The sequence below is a fragment of the Carettochelys insculpta genome, chromosome 17, assembly GCF_033958435.1.
Source record: "Carettochelys insculpta isolate YL-2023 chromosome 17, ASM3395843v1, whole genome shotgun sequence".
Taxonomy (NCBI): domain Eukaryota; kingdom Metazoa; phylum Chordata; order Testudines; family Carettochelyidae; genus Carettochelys; species Carettochelys insculpta.
The window spans coordinates 26318920-26343947 of NC_134153.1; the positions used below are offsets into that span (position 1 = coordinate 26318920).

Sequence of the window (25028 nt, forward strand, 5' to 3'; positions counted from 1 at the left end):
ATACAAGTTTTATTGACCCATTTCTGTACCAGGGCATTACACACAGCTGATCAGGGAAAAAAGAGCAGGAAGTAACATGAAGAAGGGCTGCAATCACATGGAGGAGCTAGTTTAAACCCAATGTGCGTCATTTAAGCAATCCTGTAGAAAGCGGAGTAATTTTTTTGAAAGTGACTTCAAGAGAGAAATTGGGGAAGAGAATGTGGGAAAAAGGTCTCTTATTGTTGAGTTTTTTGGACAGGGATCAAACAAAAATTTCTGCCTTCCACAGCCGAATGAGTTTTTTGTGATCATTCCTGGATTTTAATCTGCTCTAAGCTCACAGGGGGCGAAAAAAAAAAGGGATCTAGCAGGAACTGAAAAATAGCAACTAGTACAATCAGCAGTTCCTTCCAAAAGTGCATTTTCTATGCCAGGATTTATTCGTACAGTCTATGGAGACAGTAGGCAGCATAGGCTAGAAGCTAGAAACATGGGGAGAACCACAGGGTTTGTCTGTATCCAACAGCCTCAATTAAAATAAAAAGTATATTCATTACAACAGACTCCCTTCTCATGTCTACAATAGGAAACACTACAGCAGATAACTCATAAATGAAGAACTTTGGAATCTACTAATGGGCTTGGATATGAATAGTCAGATCCAACAGAACTTTTCGAAATGTCTGGGGTTTTGATTTGGCCCATTGTTCTTACTTTTGGATCTGATCTTCCTCGAATTTGGGGGGCATTTGACGTTTATTAAAGTAAGGAATGGGGAAATTGTGATGTTGGCAATATGTGTTTTTAAGTATGTGTTTTGGGCTGAGTGGCTTGGAAATTTAAAATGAGCTCACAGAAGCCATTTTTCATAGTGCTGAGCGTGTAGATCTGGATAATATGAGTTAACTTGCATATTTGCCCAAAGCCAACACCATCTTTTGACATTTTTGATGTTTTAAAAGTTTAGTTCCCTTTTTTTGGGGGGGTGGAGGTGGGGGGCGGAGATTCCTGGAATTGTGCTTTAAACACATGCACATAGACACTCAACAATCCCTGGCAATACAGAGCCACAAGTTTATTGCTTTCCCATACCCCTTACCTCTGGTCTGGAAGTCAAATCTATTCCCAGGCTCAAGTGACTCAGCCAGGTATCAGAGGTGGACTTCAAAGTCCATGGCTTGTTTTTGTCCGTAAAGTATTTTCAGGAAATTACAAACTTAACTTCAGTGCCAGGAAAGATGCTGGAGCAAATAATTAAGGAATCCATCTGCAAACATCAGGATAAACAGTAACATCATGGATTTGTCATGTCAAACTAATCTAATTGCTTTCTTTGATCGGCTAACAAGCCTTGTGGATAAAGGGGAAGTGGTGGACATGGTATACCTAGACTTTAGCAATGCACTTGATGCAGTATCACATGAGCTGCTTATCAGTAAACTAGGGAAATGCAACCTAGATGGAGCTACTATCAGGTGGGTGTGCAACTGGTTACGTAAACATTCACAGAGAATAATTATGAATGGTTCACAGTTTGGCAGCAAGGGAATAACAAGTGGGATTTCACAGGGATCAGTTATAGAGCTAGTTCTGTTCAGTATCTTCATCAGTGAGTTAGATAATGGCATACAGAGTACGCTTATCAAATTTGCAGATGGTACCAAGCTGGGAGGGATTCCAAGTGCTTTGGAGGATAGAGTCAGAATCCAAAATGATCTGGATAAACTGCAGAAATAGACTTGAGGCCAACTAGGATGAAGTTCAATATGGACAAATGCAAAGAGCTCCACTTAGGAAGGAACAGTGAGTTTCACACTTACAAAATGGGAATTGACTCCTTAGGATGGAGTACTACAGACAGTGACCTAGGGGTCATAGTGGACCACAAGCTGAGTTTGAGTCAACACTATGACATTGTTGGAAAAAAACAAAACAAAAATACCAACCAGCCATCCAAGAACCAAATAAAACCACCTTGATTCTGGCATGTATTAACAGGAGTGTTGTGAGCAAGACACAAGAAATAGTTCTTTCAGTCTACTCTGCCCTGATTAAGCCTCAACTGGAGTACTGTGTCCAATTCTGGGCACCACATATTAGGAAAGATGTGGAGAAATTGGAGCAGGTCCAGAGAAGAGCAACTAAAATGATTAAAGGTCTAGAAAACATAACCTATAAGAGAAGTTTAAAGGAACTGGATTTGTTTAGTTTGGAAAAGAGAAGGCTGAGAGAGGACATGATATCAGTTTTCAAGTACCTAAAAGGGTCTTACAAGGAGGAGTGAGAAAAAATTATTCTCCTTAGCCTCTGATGATAGGACAGTAAGCAATGGGTTTAACTTGCAAGAAGGGAGGTTGGATATTAGGAAAAATTTCCTAACTGTAAGGATGGCTAAGTCTCGAAATAAATAGTCTATGGTAGTTACAGAACCTCCACCACTGAAGATATTTAAGAACAGGTTGAACACATATCTAACAGGGATGATATAGATAGCACTTGGTCCTGCCATGAAGGCAGGGGACTGGTCTTGATGACCTCTCAACATCCCTTTCAGTTCTTGTATGCTATGATTCTGTGATTCATGGGAAGGGAGTATCAAGGTCCATGCCCTTCCCCCACTTTCCTGGGTGTATTTCCTGACAAACCTGCTGGCAAATTAATACAAAGTATGCACACAGTAATGAATATAATGACTTGGTTAGCATAGTGTAGTCATACATTATTTCAGGCATCTCCAAATCCATCACAACAGCTACGTTTACACTAGCCCCAAACTTCGAAATGAACACGCAAATGGCCATTTCGAAGTTTACTAATGAAGCGCTGAAATGCATATTCAGCGCTTCATTAGCATGCGGGCGGCCGCGGCACTTCGAAATTGACAAGACTTGCCGCCGCACGTCTCGTCCCGACGGGGCTCCTTTTCGAAAGGACCCCACCTACTTCAAAGTCCCCTTATTCCCATCAGCTCATGGGAATAAGGGGACTTCGAAGTAGGTGGGGTCCTTTCGAAAAGGAGCCCTGAAGTCCCCTTATTCCCATGAGCTGATGGGAATAAGGGGACTTTGAAGTAGGTGGGGTCCTTTCGAAAAGGAGCCCCGTCAGGACGAGCTGCGTGGCAGCAAGGCGTGTCAATTTCGAAGTGCCGCGGCTGCCCGCATGCTAATGAAGTGCTGAATATGCATTTCAGCGCTTCATTAGTAAACTTCGAAATGGCCATTTGCGTGGCCATTTCGAAGTTTGGGGCTAGTGTGGACACGGCCAACATGTGCTGAAACACAAGCCACATTCTGGATGTTCAGATCTGGTGTTTTGGTGTGGGTACATTACCAAGTAAAGCGAATCCATGGAAATGTGTCTGTCTTCAGTATCCATGCATCTCTTGTAATTATCCTTTGCATCTAATGTGGAAACAGAGTGCTTTATTGCCCAGTGCACGCCAAACAGCATGCATGCATATAATTGTTTCTCTTATCAAGCAAACTAAGTGCTTGCACTTAGTGCTTCCTTAATGTGCTGTTGTGTGGCTACTGAATAGCTGCTTAGACACAAAGTACATGTGCTGGATAGAGCTGTCTGAGTGATTGGAAGAGAATGATTTATTAGATGAATTCAGCCCTTATTCTGTCTGGGTAATAGCTGCATTCAGATCATAACTTATACCCATCTGTTCTTTTCCTAGCACTTAGAAACACTGCTGTCCACAGTGAGAAAGCTGGAAATTGGGAGACAGGTCACATGTATTCCTTTTCTTTTTAGAGGGACGTCTACACACCGCCATTTGGAAAAATCAGTGAATGTCTCTCAAGCCAGCCAAGCTTTTAAAGTAGAAGGAGTTTGTTAACTGACCTCTGTGTATGACGCAAACACTGCGCTGGTTAGAGGACGAAGAATGGAGGAATGATCAGGTTCAAAGGAGAGGTGAGTGACACCAGCCTCTATGATGCAGAATTAATGTAAAGATATCTCTTGAGGGACTGGGTCATGGCTCAGGGAAGAGATTATGGATCAGCAGTCTTTTGGTTCTATGTTCAGGTTGCAGATTCAGATCTCCTCTAAGTTGGTCCTAGTAATTGTAATGAATTATCATGTGCTGTTAGTCAGTGGATTATAGGAAATTACTTGCTGCTTTCAGCCCAGTAGACATAGATCCACACATCATAACCCATCAGCACAGCTAGCAGTACTTGGCAGGCTGGTGGTTAGCCACAGGAGAGAAACTAAGGACTGAATGAGCCTTGGTGGGGAATCTCCTTCTCACATCTAGAGAAGGAGGTCACAGGGGAGGCTATTGTGAAGGCAGCTCACACCACAGGCAGACTAACGAAAGAGAACTTCCTTCCTGCCAGCAACAGCTTTAAATGAGAGAAATGTCCCACAGGACAGTTCCCAACTGGAAGTGCCCTGGAGTGAACTCAGCTGAGAATCTGGGTGCCCTTCTCTAAAGCGAGCAAGACAGCCATCACTCAGAACTGGATTATCAATCATGTTACTTCCAGACTGACACTGTCACAAGTGTGGTGGTGGGGCTCTGATTCTGATCTTAGTCCACACCAGTGCAGGTACAATGAATTCATGGGGTTATTGCAAATTTACATCTGGGAGATTTTTTTATGCCACAGTGCTGGAAGCTAGGTTTAGGCAGGTGAGTGGTTCTCTGAGGAATTCAGTAGGCCTAGCCATGTGCTGAAAGTCATAGATATGTTTAATACCATCCTGAATTACAATCACCATTAGGGAAGTCTCCCATGTCCTGTGTGGCGCTCTCTGCTGGATTATTTGCCATGAGTGAGGGAGGAAAGTATGGAGTTACAAGAGCTGAGGCACTGTGACCTAGAGAAGATAGAGCACTGGGTACCAGTCCTAGGTCTTCCCCTGGCCTGTTGGGATGACCTGGGGGAGCCTCTTCCCCTCTCTCTGCCTTGTTTCCATCATTTATAAAACAGGATATTGACTTCCTTTGTGAAATGCTTTAGAGATCTGACACACAAAACAATGCATGAGGGAGAGGCAGAGGGATGGGGAGCGTTGCTATGTCAAAAAATGGTTGAGAAAATAGACTAATGAGATTCTGTGAAACTACGAAGAGGTGGAAATGAGGGTGGGCAGTAATGCTGGACTCTGAGGGTATGTGCGGAGATGCTTGTTGGCTGGTTTCCAGACTATTGAGACACAGCCAAAGAGAAAAACAACTGCCATTGTAAAGAACGGACAACACTGCTTAATATTTTTTTAAAAGGTATTAATGTTTGCTGTATCTTTGAAGCCAATTAACCAGGAGCAGGTTTATGATGCAGAATGGAACAGCACTGAATTCCTCCTGCTGGGGTTTTTATGACTATTGTGCATGCTCGATTGAATGGTGCTTTTATGATTATTTTTATTTATTTATTTATTTATGGCTGCCGAGGAATTAACATGAATAATTTTCCCATTTCACCATCTGCTTTAGACCCCATCACATGGGCTTTCATTGAGTGCTCGGTGTAAAACGCTTTTAAAGTGATTCTCTGCATATTTCCTGCACGCAGCAGTCTGCTAATGTACCAGCTCGATGTACAGGTGATGGGGCTGTCTGATTTAGAGAGGATCATTAGGGTTATGATGAGCTGTGCAACTGCCTTGTTTATTCACAGTTAGCAATTTCACTTTGGCGTCCCTCGTCTTGCCAAGATTCTTGGATGAATTTTTTATATGTAGAATAGCCTGTTTGAAACATCCCACTGCACACGTGCTCTGACTCGGCAGCGCAAATTCTAACCCTGTTGAATCTGGCTCGCTGTGCCTGGCACGTTCTGTTTGTGCGGAAGTGATGCGTAGACCCATGTCTCTTTCGTCAGGGCTGAAGCGAGTTAATTAAAAAGAGTTTCCACATCTCAAGTGTTAAGCCACACTCTGCAGATATTTTTCACTCTCCTCCTGTCTCTTGGGGACAAGACCTTCTGCATAAAAGCTCTGCACCCTGACTTCTGATTCCACTGAAGTCACTAATAAGTATTCTCACCGTGATGCCTCTTGCGACACAGCACAAAGTACCCACCTTTACTGCGAGTATGGTGATGGCGATTAAAAAAACTAAAGTTCTCTTGCCTGCCTGTCACACAAAGCTGTTCACACCAGGCAAGTGGCTGAATAGCATTTTCCTAGGTTCCTATGAATATTTATGTAGGGGGACAGTTTTAATGCCGGCTTTAATGCCAAAGGAAAAGCTCCCCGGTCCTTTGTACGCCCACAGAAAGTGGGGACGAAATCTTAATTTCCTTCATGTTGGAACATAGCAGTAAAGCTGGTCAAAAAGCTTCGTCTCTAATGACTCTCAAATGGAAGGAGCTGTGGGCTCGTTTCCACCCCCCCCCCCCCTTTGAGATCAACAGGACCTGGGAGTCATTTTATTGGCTTCAATGGGAACTGCGTCAAGGCCTGGAGCCGCTACCATTTTGCAGTCCGTTCAGATGCAGGTTGGAGGCGTGTGCTAGTTTGCAGTAGCTAAGCTTGGATTACTGATTGCAGGCAGCTCTACAGCTGCATTAGCTCCATAGATAAAAGGTGGGTATGGCTAGAACATGTGGTCACAAGGGCAATGAAGTGAGGCCTTTAATTTCACATTAGGATTCTCCCTGTATTTGTTAGCTAGAACAATATTAACCTTTTGAATTTATTTAGAAACTCATTAGTGTTTTCTACATAGGCCATTCTTTTCCTGATTAGCTCTCTTCATTACAATTCAAATATCTTTCTGCTACATTTACCACATTGTCCTGCTTCCGCTCATCTCTATTGTTGCTCAGCTTAATTTATTAAGGCAGCGAAAAGCGGGGGGGGGGGGGGAGAAAATCAGTTCACATCAGCAGACTTTATTCTCTGGGCTGCTTTGGGGAAAGGCAGTCAAGGCAACTCAGAGGGATGAGAAGAGCTGGTGGGGGTGGGGGAGCTAGAACTTTCCTGCAGCCTTTGTCTGCAGTGCCTTCGCTGGGGGTGTGCCTTGGGCAGGGGAAATGTGTGAGACAGGAGGAGGAGGTATGGCTGGAGCACATTGCTCTTCAGTCATCCCTGACTTGCCTCGAGCAGCAGCATAGATGAAGTCCTGAATCGTTCTGCAGGCCAGATTGGCTCCTGTTTAGTGCCTATGATCTGGGCAGCCTAGAGGTTGTGCAATGACGCATTCAACCCCTTCTTCTGTTCTCCCCCCGATGTATCCCCTAGAACCTGAAAATTCCACCTGCTCCACAATCAGGAAGTGGTTGGCTTTTTCTAAAGGGACCCCATATTACTCAGTGGAAATTAGCCTCCCTGCGAGGAATCCTTCTGTAGCATCTGGAGAACTGTACAGCTCCAGCACTGCATGTGGAGAGAGAGAAATCCACCAGTGCCTAGGCCAGTGGTGAGCAGCCTGCAGCCCCTCAGGTTCCAAGTGTGGTCCGTGAGATATATTGTTTATTGTTGCCCATCCTCAGGGCTGCCAGATTCCTCTGGCTTCCAGATGCATTGTGTTTTCCCTACTGGTGTTACTTAAGTGGCACATACCCACAGCAAGGGCAGGTGAGGTGAGGTTTGTGCTGACTGCATACAACATGGATTGTGAAAGCCACGTGCTTCCTCTGCATCCAATCAAAGCACTGCTGTGGTTCAGTCCACACACTCCACCTGTTCCAAGTATGCAAGTGCAGCGAGCAACACTGCCACATGGTGGGAAACCGTCTGGGGTAGAGCAGTCTTGCTGCCCGCTGAGGTGAAGGAGGGCCAGGCACGTGGGCCGCTCAGTAGCCTCGGTTTCCCATTGCTGGTCTAAGGACTCTTCTGGAACTGAAATAAGCCAACCTGGTGGAATGTACCTACATGACCCTAAAACCCTGATCTGCGTGCCAGCCGATAGTGAAAACAGCCCAGGAGGTCACTCCCAGTGTCACAAGATAAAATTCCTTCCTGCTTCCAAACAGGCTTTCATTTACTCCTTGTGTGTGTGTGTGTGTGTGCGTGCGCGCGCGCGCGCATAAAGTAGCTGCATGAATTTTGTTTTCTGTGTACTGTGCCTTTAAATTTCTTGGTGCCACCTGAAGGCAGCTGCTGAAGTAGATGAAGGCATTTACGGCAACTTTTCTGCTTTCAGACTAACAGATATTTTAGAGAATACGCTTTCGTGGGCAAAGACCCGCTTCATCAGATGCATAAGTCTCATGCATCAGATGAAGCGGGTCTTTGCCCACGAAAGCTTATGCTCTAAAATATCTGTTAATCTATAAGGTGCCACAGGACTTCTTGTTGTTTTTGAAGATACGGACTAACACGGCTACCTCTCTGATACTTTTCTGCTTTCATGACTTGTTTTCCTTAAGCTAAATTAAAAAAAACAAGTAATTTACATTGGAAACTCTCTGTGCATGGAACACATCTCTGGGTGCAAGAAATCACCAGGGATATGGAGCCGGTCCTGTTGTTGAGTGGTTCTCTTAAAACCCAGGCCACGGGTCTATTAGTACCACCTTTCAGAGCATTTTTTTCCCTCATGGCTGAACATCAGGAGTTTGGTTTTTGACATTTGTTCCTCATTAAGGAAGTTCTAATGCTTCAGATTTTTAAAGAGCCCTAGCCTGGCCCCTGTGATAGTGTGTTCTGAGGGGCCACTGGTATGAGCCACAGGTGCATGCTTGCACTTATACATCCAGTTCCCTGATTTGCAAGGATAATGCCACCAATGACACTCGGGGCCTCCTGAAATTTCGTTTGGTTTCTCTTTGTAGTGTGATGAAACATAATTGCTCATGGCCCACAAGCATCTCAAGAGATGAGACTCTACATGCCCTGTGGTGGTAACTGAGAATGCCAATGTCCTTCCACAGGAGGTTTTTAAATACAACTGGATAAGGAGACCATATTCTCACCTGTTCTGGGTTTTCCAATTATCACCATCACATCTGAGCACTTCACAAATATGGGTGAATTTATCCTCACCCCACCTCTCGAGTGACAGCTGAGTGCCTAAGGTGCTTGCCTATAATCTGGAAAGTTGAGTTTTGCTTGATCTCACACTGCAAGGCCCCCTCCAGTTCATCCTGCTGCAGAAAGGGATGCCTGCACCATTGGGTTAAGGCACTCAGAAGCAGGTGGATGTGATGCTGGCCATATGACTCTGTTGGGTGGTATAGACTATGAAAGAGACATGCCTTAGCCATATCAGCCAATAACGTCATTGGCTTAGGGCCATGTGGGTCTCTTACGAGACAAGGCCCGTTTGAGGTACACTGCAGGGAAGGAGTAATTTGTCTACTAGCATGCAAAAAAGATACATTGGATTTGGAAAAGGGCAACAGAAATGATTAGGGGCATGGACCAGCTTCTGTATGAGGAGAGATTAATAAGGCTGGGAATTTTCAGCTTGGAAAAGAGACAACTAAGAGGGAATGTGATAAAGGGCTATAATAACCTGACTGACATTGAAAAAGTTAATAAGAAAAGGCTGTTTAATCCTCAGAACACAAGAGCTAGGGATCACGAAGTTAAAAGGCATTAGGTTTAAAACAAACCAAAAGGAAGTGTAGTACCCAGAGGCACTGAGACCTCATCTGTGGTGAGTGAAGTCTCTGCTCTACAGCCTCAGCTGAGAGCCAGCTGGCCCTTAGCTCATGTGGTAGAGTGCAGGGCTTTAGACCCTATGCTTACAGGTTCTATCCCTGGTGCTGGCAACCCCAGGTCTGTCAGCATTACAACTGGTGCATTGGCTGGGAAACAAACCCTAGTCAACTGCTTGGAAGGCAGCTGTGCTCACCTCCATTTACACAAGGTACAGATCACCTGTGGAACTCTTTGACAGAGCTAGATACACTCATGGAAGCCAGGTTCTTTGACAGCTGTTAGCCAGGATGGGCAGGGAAGGTGTCCTTGGCCTCTGTTTGCCAGGAGCTGGGAATGGGTAACAAGGGATGAATCATTGGGTGATTACTTGTTTTGTTCATTCTCTTTAAAGGACCTGGCCTGGAGCACTGTCGGGAGACAGGATACAAGGCTAATGAATCTTATTTCTGACCCAGTTTGGCCATTCGTATGAGTCCATGGCCAAGGCGGGACTTGAACCCTCATCTCCTGAGTCCCAGTACACAAAAAGAACAAGAAGTCCTGTGGCACCTTACCAACTTGCTTGTGCTCAAAAATATGTTAGTCTATAAGGTGCCACAGGACTTCTCATTGTTTTTTGCAAATGCAGTCTAACACATCTACTCCTCTGATACTTCACTCCTCATCCAGTGGCTGAAGCACAAAATCCTCCTCCCCACTCTCAGTTTTCTTTCTGTGTTGGTTGTAATGTGGTTCTTTTTATGTCCTTTATAAAACCTGCCTTCAGTGCACCTAGGGAAGCCAAAAGGAAAATGATAAAAACAAGCATAATTTTCTAGTGTGTAATTTTGGACTCCAACAGAGGCCTAAAACAAAGTGAGGTAATTATTCCACTCAACTCAGCACCATTTGGAGAAGTGGGCTGTACATCATCATTTTAAAATAAGACACATGAAATGGAAGGAGTTCAGTGGAAAGAAAAGTCTAACAAATGTCAGGAAAAATTGGACTCTGGAGTGAAAGATAAAGGCATGGGCGTGCACAGCTTATGACTGGGGTATTGAAGAGGCAGAACATGGACCAAATCTATACCACTGGACACTTTTGAACAGATCCCCAAGTCTTTTATTTACTTATTATTTTCTCTGGTGTCTAAACCTTGATTCCACCAAGCAACCTGGACATTGATTGAAAAATAATTCACTACCTCTGGCTTACATGAAGGTAACTGACTGAGGAGAAGATAACTGCCTACAACATCACAGAGGATGTTATGAAAGGTCAGGGATCAGTCGTTCTCATTAGTTAATGAGAGAACAAGAAGTAATGGGCTTAAGCTATGGCAGAGAAAATTCAGGCTAAGTATCAGACCAAGCTTTATGGCTTTGAAGTCATCCCGGACATAAATGAAAAATAGAAGAATTACACCATGGATGAATTTGGCTCTCTAGCAGTCAGATCAGGCAATCTGCTGCCAAGTGTAGGCATGGAACCAGCATCAGTGCAGATATTAAATTTGCAACTTGATATGCATTTGTCACAAATGGTTAAACTGTGTTCTTGGCAAGCAGCCCTCAAAGCCAAAGGGGGCCTTGGTTTGCGAGTCAAGATTGCCAGGGGAGTACCAGTAGCAGTGTGGGCAGTTGCAGTTCAGCTCCGACGGCTTCTGTCTCATTGTCTACTGCAACAGATTTTCTCACTTGCAGCACGTTTTCCCCAGGCAATGTATTTATTTACGCAATGATCCTGCAGAACTCCACAATGTGGTGTTGGGTCCATGAGCTTGGAAAGATGAGGCATTTATATAGACAGGCCTGTCTAAAGAGATTGCGGTACCCAAGCTGGCACGTGGACGGTGAGACCCAAGGTATTACGCTGCCAGTGGGGCACCACATAGGGCCTTAAAGGTACAAAGCCCAAGGCAGCCTCCTTGCTTACTTTGCACTAAGGCCAGACCTGTACGTAGACAATAAGAACATGATAGTTATCTCTCTTATAAAATGTTGTTACAACATTTTATAAGTCCTTGTGCTTCAGGCCATAAGCCTCTAAGTGGCAGTGGTTAGGAAGAAACTCCCTCCAAGGGGTGGGTTATCCTGTTACCCAATTAGGAAGCTCCTTGCACCTTCCTCTAAAGATTCTGGTACCTCAAGACAGGAGCCAAGGCATCAAGGAGGACATTGCTCAGGAGTAGGGGATCACAAAAGTGGCTTGTGTGCACCTGTCTAACAAAATTAAGAACAAAGTGAGGACTGCTGTAAATAGCACCACAACACCTTGCTGTTCCGCCATTCCCTTCCCTTCTAGTTCTTGTACTGCCCTCAGTACTCTAGTATCTGGGCATCTTCCAGGAGTCCATTACATGACATGCCTAACGTGCTGGCTGTGGGTGTGGGATCTGACACAGTAGCTGTCATACAAAGGCTGTGTCTACACTAGCAAGTTCTTTGAAAGGTTTTTTGAAAGAAGGGGGCTTTTTCAAAAGATACGTCGGAGTGTCTACACACAAAACGCGTCCTTTCAAAAGTAAATCAAAAGGATGCAGTGTTCCTTTCGGAACTGCTCTTCCTTTCCCTTTTCAGGTAGAGCACCTCCTTTGAACAGCTTCTTTTGAAATAAAACGTGTAGACACTCCACAGGCCCCCTTCCCCCCCCCCCACCCAAAGAGCAGTCCTCGTGGGACCCAATTTTTCGATCCTTGGTCTGCTCTTTTGAAAGAGCAGGGGGCTGTGTGGATGCTCTCTTTCGAAAGAACAGATCGCTCTTTTGGTCCACTTTTTTTGTCTGTGGACACTCCCTCGCTTGCAAAAGAAGTTTTTTCGGAAGAGCTCTATAGTGTGGATGTAGCTAAAGTGTGCCAGAACTGGTGTCAATGATGTGCAAACAGACTTAACACATGGATCTACAAGACTAGATTTACCGCAGGTCTGATTTAATATAAGAATTCCTCTGTGCTAATGGCAACAAAGCTCCATAAAGTATTTCATCAACTAAAATAGCACCACCTTGGCAGCATTATAGGATCTGTCTTCGCGAATTCTGGGGCATATCTGAAGAGCGCTGATTGTAAGAAGTGAACAGTGGGAGATTTATAGACTGGAAAAGTCTGAATCTCTTCTCCCTGAAATTACATGGCCCATTAGAAGTTCTTTCCAACCCACTCATTTCCAGATGCAATAGTTTAACTAGACACATAACAAACTTTTAAAAATACCCCCCCGATTGAAAATATTCTTAATTTAGCTAAAATGAAGCATTAAATGTAAAGAGAAAATAAAATGGGCTGAATTTAAACATGTTTATTTCAATGAGCATGTTATGCAAAAGCTATTAGAGTCACAGGGCCAGGAGAAAGGGAGGCAGTTTGAAAAGACATTTTGTTCAGGGAGTGTGTGCTCATTGAGATAAATAGGGGAAGAGGCGGTGTGTTGCAGATTTCCTTTTGGGGACCTCTGAGGCATTGCTTACTTTAAAATTGAACAAACCAGAGAGGAAGAGGAATGCAAAAGTATTTAGTTTTAATGCTTTGCTAGATATGGTAATGAAATAAGAGGTTGAAAAAGCGTGAAGGACTAACTGTTCTTGATAGCACCAACATGGGAGGAAGTGAGGTCTAGGGCTGATAATGGAGCAATGGGAACCAGTAGCATCCTTAATTTAATTTCAGGCCAAGGCAATGATTGTAGTGCTTTTCTGCTTACCATGAATATATCCCTTCTCTCTGGTTGTCCCATAGCCACAGAACTGGGTGATGCTGGATTTTTGGAAGATGCACAGCTCCTTGCTTTGGGATGTCTGTCTTGTCCTGAGCATCCCACGCAGGATTTGTAATTTTGGTTCTGCACTTCTCCCTCAGGTCTTTTTCATATGATTGCTCTATGGTTCTGAGGAAATCTGCAGAGTTGCCTTATGGTATAAAAAAGGCAGATATTAAAGATACCTGAGAAATTATATCTCTGTTAATAAAAATGAAATGGCACATTTGACTGGAGAGAAGCGGATGTGTTGAGACCCCATAACTGAGTAGCTGAATACAGTGAACTCTTTCATATCTGGCATTCTATCACCTGGAACTCTCAAATAACTGGCATTTTAACCATAAGTAAATTTTGGTTACATTTTCCAAAAGTACAGTATAGTGAGAGTAAATGCAAATAAATATAGCGAATACAGTATAAGCTTGTAGTATACAATGCTACTGTTTCTGGTAAATAAAGTACTCTGTGTGCATTTTTGTTTGTTTCTTAATATCTAATCTTGCTTTTCTTTAGAGCTATGCGTTGCTAGGTGTACCTCTCTATTATCTAGATTACTTAAATTTCCAGCAACCTCCTGGTCTCAAGACTGCCGGACATGAAAGAGTTTACTGTGCTGTGACAATCTGTTGTCTGGAATGGTGGAAGCATGCCAAAAAATCTCCAGCCTAGGAGCAGGTAGTAAACTTCCAGTAGAAGGACCAGTATTCTTGTTTAAAGGAACAGCTTCCTACTCAAATAAATAGTTGTGATGTCCAAGTTTAGGCTAGATTTTGTTACCTCTCTCCACTTTGAGCAACTCCTTTCTCTGCAACTAGTCCTAGTGAAGAAAATGATAATGGAGTACTAAGTACCGTGAACTTGCAAAAATTCTGGTTTGGATACCATTCATATTTTGGACCAAGGTTATTAATCAATATTATTTTCAGTTTAAGTGAAATGACATGATTATGCGCAAGGAGACTGATTCTCAGAAATAAGCATGCATATTTGTACACACAATTACTGGAGTTGCCTGCACATGATGGAATTTGTAGCAGCAACGAAGGGTCCTGTGGCACCTTATAGACTAACAGAAAAGTTTAGAGCATGAGCTTTCGTGAGTTAACTCACTTCTTCAGATGCTTCTTCTCCAGCATCTGAAGAAGTGAGTTAACTCACGAAAGCTCATGCTCTAAACTTTTCTGTTAGTCTATAAGGTGCCACAGGACCCTTCGTTGCTGCTACAGATCCAGACTAACACAGCTAGCCCTCTGATATATGACGGAATTTGTGCACACACATTACCTGCTAGAAGACTAGGCTTTGGGATAGAGATTTAGGATTTACTCCTGAAGGCCTTGCTAGGGGAAGTTTCCCTTTCCATAGCTTTGATTAACAGACTGGGTGATTTAATTTATTTCCTTTTGATCCTCAATACTGATAAATTGAATTCAGGTGTTGTTGCAAAATCATTTTTTAAATGCTGGTATAATGTAAATTTGTAGCACCTCCTAATTGTAAACTCAATTACAAAAAGTATATGAAAGTTCATAAAAGGTTGCAATAACCCACAACAACAAATGTTACTAGAAAATAAGCCAAGTTGCTTTCTGTAATCAATGTTACAAACGGGTGGGGAAAAATAAAAAGAAATAGACTAAATTAGTACAGAAGAGAAAGGGCCATGCTGGTATAATTCAAGGACTATGTTGAAATGATGCTTGGTAAAAACAGATGACATGGAACTGGAAATCAATCAAACAAAATTGGGTTTGTTGGATAGTAAGCCTAATTAATGAACAAAATAATGATGGGAGGAGCTATTACACGCTCCATTCCCTTTGCACGTCTTTGAAGAATGGGACTCTGTGGGGCGTGGGGGCATGGGAAAGAAAAGACATATGCTAGTGGGGCAGCCGTCATGGGTGGTGCTCTCTCTGTTTCCTGGGATCTTGCACCTTCATCATCCTAATCCTGAGATGTTCTGACCATGCTGGCCAGAGAGAGGGACCCACATGACATCATCACCCTACCAGCTCCCATGGAATCCCTCACACCAGCTGCAATGAAATGGGACTGAACTTTAACAGCAGCAGCTCCAGCTCATCTCAACTCACTTCTCTTCCCGCCCACCAGGCAGTTCTGGCAGTCTTTTCCTTCTAAAACTCTCTCCAGCTGAAGGCACATGGAACAAGAAATGTTGCAACAAAGGAGTACTTCACATTTCAAATGCCTTTCCTTCTTTTCCATCTCTTTAATGAACGGTTAAAAGAACTTTAAATGGTGTGTTACCCAGCAGGCTGAGGTCTCTGTATGCTAAACCCCGGATCTTGTTTAACAATGTTTAATGTTGGGCAGTAACTGGGTTATATTAACCCCTTTGGCCTATATATTCCATCTAAATTAATACAACAGTGCTCATTGTTCTCTTGTTGTAAGATTAATTAGTTGCCTAAAAATCCTTTAATAGACTATTTTCGTTATAGCTTAAATAAAGGTTGAATCTCGGATATCCAGGACTCTCTGGTCCAGCAACGGGCAGGGGCCAGCTGGGAGACCAGCAGCTGGGAGCCCCTGCCAGGGCCAGGAAACCACAGCTGGGCCAGCAGCAGGGATGCCAGCAGCAGCCAGGGACCCATGACCAAAGAGCAGCAGCCAGGGCTGGGAAGCCGGTGGGTGGCAGCTGGGGCTAGAAAGCCACTGGCCTGTGGCCAGGACTGGAAAGCTGGCAGCCGCTAGAAAGTCACAGCCAGGGTCAGGGAGCCAGCTGTCAGGGCTGGGGACCAGCTGTCAGTGGTTGGGGAGCTGTGACTTAGGAGCCACGATGTGGCCCAGGCTGGCAGCTGGGAGCAGAACCCAGAAGTGGGACCATTACTTTCCCATGGTCCAGCAAAATCTCTGGTTCGGGACTGCTCAGGTCCTTAGGTGCCAGACCAGGAGGTCCAAGCTGTGTACCTAAGTAAACCCAACCCTCCTCTCCCCTCTTCCTGCCCCTCCCCCACATTTACAGCTGGCTCTAAATGTGAGATGAGTAAGGTGTCCTTTCATAGACAAGTGTTTTAGTCTCAGTATGGAATAAGCATAACTATGTTTTACAAGTGTTGTGGCACAGGCCTTAGCAACCATGCATCCTTATGTATGGATTTGTTGGCTGTAGCTCTTATATCAGAAGAGACTGCAGCTATTCTGGACTCCCTCTTTATGAGGCCCAGTTAACCTCCTGTTTTTATCTTGCCACCTGAAGGTATAGATTAACTGTCGAGTTTTTAAAATGGTGCCTGTAGTTTTACATTAACCGTCAAATCCAGACTATATCTGCACTTAAACAAGGTACTCTTTATTGAAAAGGCAGGGAGAATAAACACTTAAATGCAACCTCTCCCATATTGGGCTAATGCTGTTGAATTGGTAAAGAAGCTTAGTTACAAAAATTGGTATGTTAGGAGGTGCATCTTGTAACCGGTCAATCTGTGACACTAGCGATCGCAGAGTGTGAAAAATGTCTGAAATAGTACTTGCCGACTCTTATTTCAGTTGACAAGAGCTTGCAAATCTGTCTGTCCCCTGCCTAGAATCTCGACCTAACTTATGACAGGGGTCTGCAGCCTTCCTGTTCATATATGCCTACACCCAGATTTCATACTTGTATAACTATGTTCATTTAAAAAAATAACACTCCTAATCAATATAACTACACTAGTAGAGCCACTAGTGTTCGTAATAAGCTGTACCGGCAAAGTGTCTGTATAATGATATATCTGTTTCCCTGCCTGTATGAGCTACACCAGTATAATGCACCTTTCTCCTGGTAAAGCTCTGCCTACGTTAGCTGTGACCACTTCAACTGAACCAGTAGTGAAAAAGGAGTACAACTTCTGCGTATAGACGATTGTTGAGTAACCACCCTTACTAGTCACGTTCTTTTTGCTCTGATGTGCAGAGTCCTGAACATTTGCCAATAGCCACAGACCATGTTTGTGGATTGCGGATGGGTGCAGATCCAAATTTTGTACCTGTGTGGGACCCTACTGGAGAGCTAGTGTTCCTCATTGGCTCGTACAAAATGATCCGGTTCTCAGCATCTCCAGGATAAATCAGGGGTAACTCTCTGAAGCAAATGGAATTACACCATAGTAAAACCTGGGAGAGTTTCGGGCCATTTTCTGTTTCCTTCTCCATTGCATGAGCACTCTGGTGAACACTGGGCCTATTTCAGAATGCTCATTTGACTCCCATGTTCAGTTAATATGTTCAATAGCTTTTCAAAGGAGAAACCCTCTTTCTTTGGTTGTGTGGAAGAACCAGGTCATTTAGCATTCTGCTGAATTATCTCCTGGCCCTAATGGATTTGTAGACCATATTACCTGCAATTTCTTTAAAAAGGGACATTTAAACAGTTCACATTGATAAAATTGCAGTGCGTTTTAACTCTACAAATACAGTTATTTGACATGCCATCCATTTTTCTAAGGAAGGAACACTCTTCCCTGTGGCTGAGAGACCTGGGCATGGTATAGAAGGTGTTTTACGTGTTTAGAGCATTTTCACTGGTGCTGTGTGCATCTTATCAAATGGTGATAGAATGCCAGACAACAAAGTCCTAGATTGGTGCTGCATGGCCTGTGTTGAGTCCCAAGCAGATCACCTTGCACATACGCAGGGGCCCTCCTTTCAGCCACACAATCTAGGCAGACTACAGCTGTTTAACTGGGCATTGTTGGCATGAATGTCTTCCTTGATTAATTATTATAATCACCTTATGAATTGTATTGATCATGTTTAGTACTTTAATGGCCTCCAAGCAAGTCCAGTGCGCTCTATCAAAATGAGATAACAGGTGATAAAAAGGTTGCAGAGGCAAAGCACAAGATGCTTATATATGGCAGTGTTAGGCTCAGCATACAAACAGGATGTAAATGGAACAGACTTGTATGGTGATGTGTATCCCTTCGAGTTTCTATGAGAGTCTTTTTATTCCTTTTAAGGCAATGCACAACTCATTCTGTCTCTTCCCATTCTTAGCCTAGCCAGATCAATTTCCCACATTATAGAGCACTCTTGGTTATGTTTCCTTCTCTTGTTCCAGATCTCCCGTTATCTGAAAGAAGGTAATGGGTGCTGGAGATTTCAGACCAGGGAGTGTCATGGAGTCGTGTTTGGATCTGCCTCTCCTCTTTGCTCTAGGCGTCCCTCCAACTGAAGGCTGGGTGGGTTTGTGTCAAATCAGCAGGTGCCTTTTTTTGTGTGGACTGATGGGTGCCCCAAAAGAGAGAGATTTGAGGCTGTATTGTGGCATCCCTTGAGAAGTGCAGGGGGTTGATTTGGATAGGAACCTGAGTTCCAAGATTAATCAGAATCTTCCCCAAACCTTGAGTTTGCAAAGTTGTCTGTAAGTTTTCTAAATGCACCCTTTCTGGGGAGATATCTCATACTTCCTGCTTCTGACTGGGGTGAAAAGAGAGCAACAGCCTTTTTGTTTGCAATCCTGATGCATTTTCAAACCTGTGGAAAGGGTCATTTGGACTCCGAGTCGAGGTTCAGGTTGATTTTACTTTATCAGAATGGTTCTGTTATCTCTAATGTCAGACATTTCATGACTTGCTCGTTTATTTGAGATACAGAGATTTGATAAGTCAAAGCTGAAGTAAATTTCATTTAGCAGGTGTTTTCATGGGGATTGATTCAGGCAGCCAACAGCTGCAACTGGTGCCTCAATGAATTTGAAGGGATTGGAAGGCAGGTCATGATGGTTATGAATATTGTCACTAAAGGGGAACTCAAACCAAATGCCTCCACACTTTGATGAAGCTTGCATCTAGAGCTGAACTTTACAACTCATGTTTTGCTTTGTGATCACTCTTCTGTCTGGCTGGAATTGAGTATAGACACCATACTGTACTGCAGGAGGTAATTTGCAGGACAGGTCCACACAAGTACCCTGGAACAGAGGTACAGGTTGACCCTCTCTTATCCGGAACGCTCTCATCTGACAAACTCTGCAATCCTGCTTGATTTTAGTTGGCCAGATGACCACTTATCATGGGTATAGCCAAGTTTCCTGTGGTCCCATAAAATTTATTTATAGCCACCAGTCCTGGCTCTCAGTGTTCTGCGCTGTGATTTAGCGGTAATTTACACCTCAATATCTTCCAAGAGCTCAGTAAGCAGTGGAGGTGTAGGTGATATACTAGAAAATATTGACCTTCCGGCATCTGGCAGATTCTCTCATCTGGCACCAGTTAGGTCCCGAGGCTGCTGGATGAGAGATGATCAACCTGTACAGTAATAGTAGCAGGGAGTGGTAGCTGTTGTTTCAGTATCTGTACACTTATGACCCACTCTGTCTGGCTAAGCAAAGTTTGTTTCCTTAAGAATTTCCCCTGAGTCTTGCTATTTGTCACAGAGCTTACTGGAATATGAGGTTTTCAATCACAGAAAACTTTGGTAAAAACAAACACCAAAAATAAATTCATAGCATTGTCATTGAAATGTTCAGCCAAAACATTCAAATATTTGCTGGAAAATCAAAAACTGACTTTTTTCCACATGAGGCTAAAAATGTTTGATTTTCAGTATGTTCTGGATAAAAGCTGAATTTTCATTATCAAAAAATCAAAACGGATTCCCACAAAACATGGAAACTAGGTCAAATTGTAAAGAATGAATTCAGACAAATAACACAAGTATGTAGGGGCAAAATTAGAAATGTCAGGTCACAAAAAGAGCTCAAACTAACTAGAGACATAAAGGGTAACAAGAAAATATTTCATAGTTAGAAGCAAAAGGCAGACCAAAGACAGGATTGGCCCATTACTCAACGAGGAGGGAAAACCAATAACAGCAAATATGGAAATGGCAGAGGTGCTTAATGACTTTTGTTTGTTTTCACCAAGAAGGCTGGTGGCAATTGGATGCCCTAACATAGAGAATGCCAGTGAAAATGGGGTACATTCAGAAGCTAAAATTAGGAAAGAACAAATGTAAAATTAACTAAATTGGTTAGATGACTTTCAGGCACCAGGGCCTGATGGAATGCATCTTACAATACTCAAGAAGCTGATTGAAGAGCTGTCTGAGCCATTAGCTGTTATTGCTGAAGTCATGGAAGACAGGAGAGATTCCAGAAGTCTGGAAAAGGGAAGAAGGGAAAAATAGTGTCCATCTGTACAAAAGGACATAAGGACAACCCAGGGAATTATAGACCAGTCAGCTTAATTTTTGTACCTCAGTGTAGGGAGATGTGGTAATGCATGCGCACAGGCGTTAGGAAGGTGCCATTTTTATGCGAGTCACTTTCCGGAGTAGAACCGTGCCTCAAGTTGCCTTTGTTGTCAGGTGCCCTCACCCAAAAACTTCTGTGTATGGTTGCCACTCACAGAAGGCAGAACTTCCAAGAATTAAGTTGCGTCGTCAATCAACGAGGATGAATATACTGCAGTGTCTTACATGGTTCCTGACAGTAGTTGCCCATGTGCCTTTAGTAAACTGTATTATTCGTCAGACCTGGCTGCCATCCATGAGAAAGCTGTGATGAGATTAGTAAACCTGCAATTCAAAGGCTAATCAGCAAGTCTTCCCTTAAGCAAATGCATTGCAACTTTCAGTCCTATCTTTTGACTGTATCAGCCTTCATAACTTTCAGAGTCTGGTTCATTTTTATCTGTTCTGAGCAAATCTATCTGCTATTGTGCTGCATGAACTGTTCAGTTTGTGTCAGAAAAAAATGGAAAAGGCTTGGGGGTGGGGGAGATACGATTCTTGTCAGGTAGATGAAAACTTGGTTTCTTCCCCTCCCTCGACCTCCATCTCTCCAGAACACACTGCTTGTAGAAGGTGACCTTTCCCCTCCTCCCGCTCCTCTAGAGCTGAAAGAGATTCAGATGACACATCTGATGACAGATAGATACCAGCATGTGCAAATTGTGCTTGAACTTGCTCCGGAGAAAATTGTTACAAGGCCCGTGTGCAGACTCCGCTGCATCAGAGATTGCACAGATCATAGCCAAATGTTTGTGTCATTTGGAAACACCACTCAGAGGGGACACGGAGGGATGAACAGATGAGCATTTGAAACTATAAAGGTTACTGTAGAGAACATGAAACATGGCTCACAGTGACTTTTGAAGAATGTTCTCCATCTGGGGAAAGTTCAGAGGAAATCAGATTAATCTCAACAATCCACAGTTTTGTTTCTTTATTTTTCTAAAAGTAATTTTTTTTTAAGTAGGAGGGTCTGAAACCTCTGTGCTTGCAAAAATGTTGGCTGATACAGTTGTCTGTTGATCCTGGGACAAGGGAGTCTGTGGGGTGGATTGACGCTGTAGTGTTTCTGAACCAGAGAAGCTATACCTTGAAAATCTTGCAGATTAGACTATTTTTGCACCCAGAACTGATCATATGCATCATTGTGCCAGATTCTGGTTATAGTTACACTCGAGTAAATCTGAATAACGTTGGTGAAGCTTCTTGAAGTTAAAACACTGTAGTATCTCAAATCAGAATTACAGTGGAGACACCCTGGATTTATACTTATGTGGCTGAAATTAGGTTCTCTGGCCTAGTGTCATTTAAAGCTAGAGGTCCTGTAGTCAATGCAATGTAGATAATCCAAGGGCGTGAGAGGAAGAGTATCAGACCTTGTGTGTAATTCTGGCCCTACTGAAAGTCCCAGTGGCAAAACTCTCATTGACTTCAGTACGGCTAAGATTTCATCCCCAGATCCTGGGAGGAAAAGAGAGCACACACAAAAAAAAAAGTCAGATATCCAAACCTCCAGGTTGGTAGCAAAATGCTGCTGTCATATGCACGCTCAAAACCCTCAATGACATGGTTTGGTGAGGTGCGAGTGTAAGTGATGAAAGTCAGAAAATGCTAATTCCTACCTCACCAAGGCTTTTAAGTGTGTACCACTGCCCTGACTGAGCCGTGACATGTCCAACGGATGCTGGGCCTAACTCCCAAGTGCATGACCAGAACTGGAGTATGTGTGCTTCTAGCATCCTGATTGTGAATTACACTTGCCAGCCATTTTGGGGGCACAAAACCACAGGTGTAAACTTATTTGTAGTGTACCAAATTTGCACCCATTTCTCTGTCTTTCCAACTAGCATCTCCAGTTCAATCTCTTGTACAGGCCTTAATCCATTGATGCACACAGGCTAATGAGGACTAGCAGTTTAGTTTGCTACAAATCATTATTTACAGTCTGATGTGGGATTCAAGCAATCATGCCTATTTTGCAGCAATCCTCCTCCCCACCCCTGCTATACACACACTTGCTGCGAAGTAAAGCAGGGGTGGGGATAACAAAGGACGGAGATTCTGGTGGTATTTCACTGCAAGATTGCAAATCATTTGGGATCAAAGATGCTACCTATAAATGCCAGATTTTTATGAGCCCTGTTGCTGGGCTTGTAGCTCCATGGTGTTGCTTTAGAAAGAAGAGAGTTTACAGCACAGTCTAAAGCTGAGCCATTCTTTCAGGGTGTTCTGGGACACAGCTCTGCTCCAAACAGTAATCAGCATCTATCAAATCTTCCCAGGCTCTGCACCTAGAAAACAGACTGTGAAGCCAAGCGGACAGCAAGAAATGTATGGCATTGGTGTACAGTTGCTTCAAAGGGCCGTGTTACATTTGGCGTGCAACACAGACAAATGAAACCTTCAGGGCTGGTGTGCAGTTAGCTTGTTTGCCAGCCTCGTTATGGGAAGTCATGTTTCCCTTTCTTTCACAGAGAGACATCATGATGATAAATAATTCAGGCTGGGTATAAGCAGGTGCACTTCCAATGAAATCTATTTGGTTGCACCTGCTTACTAGAAGGTCCTGATCCCCTGCTGTGCCAGTGCTTTGTATGTCTTTAAGCCAGCTTTGTGCTTTTCTGCGGTCTTGGATGCCAAGGATTCATTCAGCCCCAATGTAATTTAGAATAACTTCAGGGCTATCCTAAATTACACCCAAGTGCACTGACCCTCAAGGGATGATTCCACAGCTTGCTGGAGTACAGCGTATTCTGGACTCCTACCTCTCTCTAGCACATCCCTATGATTCTAGGGAATCCTTAGCTGGTGCTTTAAACCAGCTTTTTGATGCTGGAGTAATGCAAAAACACCTGATGACTAAATTGAATCATATAACATTAGAAACAAAAGCAGTAACCCCCCCCCCACACTAGCAAACTTTACTCCTACAAAGGAAGTCCTGGAACATTTTGTGCTTCCTCCCCTGTTGATGATAGCTGTTCTTGGGATCCCCCTGTGTTATTCAGGACAATGGTCTGTAGTTTGGTCTTGGCACATTGTTCAATGACTTTTTACAGACTCTCAGGTGTACACTAACCCAGAGTCTGGTCCAACATCCACGGAAGTCCAGGGAAAGGCTCTTGCTAAGAGCTGCAAAAAAGAGAAGCTGTTTGCCATGTACAATAACAAGTTTCATTGGCCCTATAAATCCCAGGGACTATGCTACATAATCTTGAGGACTGCGTGCTGGCATTTCATTTATTAACTCTTTGAACACATACAGATCTTGTCCATACAAAACTCCTATAACAACTCTCTTAACTGCTGTGGGTCAAGCCTCCAGCCAGAAAGTTTGAACCTGCTAAATTTCAGTAATGAGAGTTGGGGTGAGCAACACATGAGCATGGTTGGAACTGTTCTATCTTACACTTTTTGAAAGGGGAGGACAGGGTCATAAATGTAGCTGCCTTCCATTCTGGCAGCTGAAACCCAGCTCTGCTGCTGCTGCTAACTATTCAAACCTTCCCTAGTGGCACAAGTGCCTCAAATGCAGCAAGCTCTATAAGGAGAGGACAGGGAAGAAAAATCGGCAGCCCCGTTTACATAGTGGTCTCCGATCTAGCTCTGCTGCACTCTGTGACACTTAGGGCGGCATCTCCATTGATACGAATGATCTGAGACACTGCTCTTTAAAAGCCTGTAGAAGCCAGCTTCTACCCCTAGCAGGCAGTCCTCAGAGCTCTCCCAGGGACAGCAAAATGCACTGAAATGCACATTATGGCCATACAGCCTTCTTCACGGAATGTGTCCCAGTGGTGGCCTGTAATGGGAAATGACACAGTCACGTTGAAAGCCTTAAATGTTCCTTAGGCACGTTGACAAAAATTGTGTATGTGCTCCTTAGGCATCTGAAGGAACACAGCGGAGAGCATTTCCTCTCGGCTAATAATAAACCCTTTTTATTTTCACAAGAGAAGAAGGAAAATGTAACCATTAGAATGCTGGGCTTTGTACTTCTTGTAACAGCATCGTCTAGCAATGGGAGAGGGTTCTGTCATTGTAACTCAGGGCATAGGGCCCTGAATGGCGGGAAATCTTCCTGGAAGGCAGCTGTGTTGGTACAGGGTGTCGATAACCCCTTTTACATTAGAGGACCTGCAACCACCAAACACCTGCTCTCCCCTCAGGTGAATCCATAGGTGAAATGGAGGCCCCCTACTGGCTCGATGAATCATGATGACCTGAGTCCAGAGAACCATGTCATATTCAGAGCATCCACTGCCTGGTGTATCCACTTGTGTTTCCAATCTCTTATTTTCACTGTTTCCAATTCAAATGAAACCCCAAACTCCAAGTCAGATGATCCAGAAATTACCCATCTTCCATGAGCATCAAAATAAAATTTCCATGAAAACACAAGAGAGACGGGCAAGCAATGTTTCCTGTAACCTGTAGGAGAAATTCAGATGCCCTACAGCTGATGAGCAGAGCTCCCACAGCCAGGGGTTTTTTGTTTGC

At 43.7% G+C, this 25028-nt stretch overlaps 1 long non-coding RNA gene across 5 annotated transcripts in view; it reads left to right on the forward strand.

Annotated features, from left to right (window-relative positions):
• LOC142022157 (uncharacterized) overlaps positions 1-25028 on the forward strand; it is a 465994-nt gene that overhangs the window by 200641 nt on the left and 240325 nt on the right. For all 5 annotated transcript variants that reach the window (XR_012647864.1, XR_012647868.1, XR_012647867.1 and 2 more), the window contains exon 2: positions 3742-3903. This is a non-coding gene — a long non-coding RNA (uncharacterized LOC142022157). The remainder of the gene's footprint in view (positions 1-3741; positions 3904-25028) is intronic.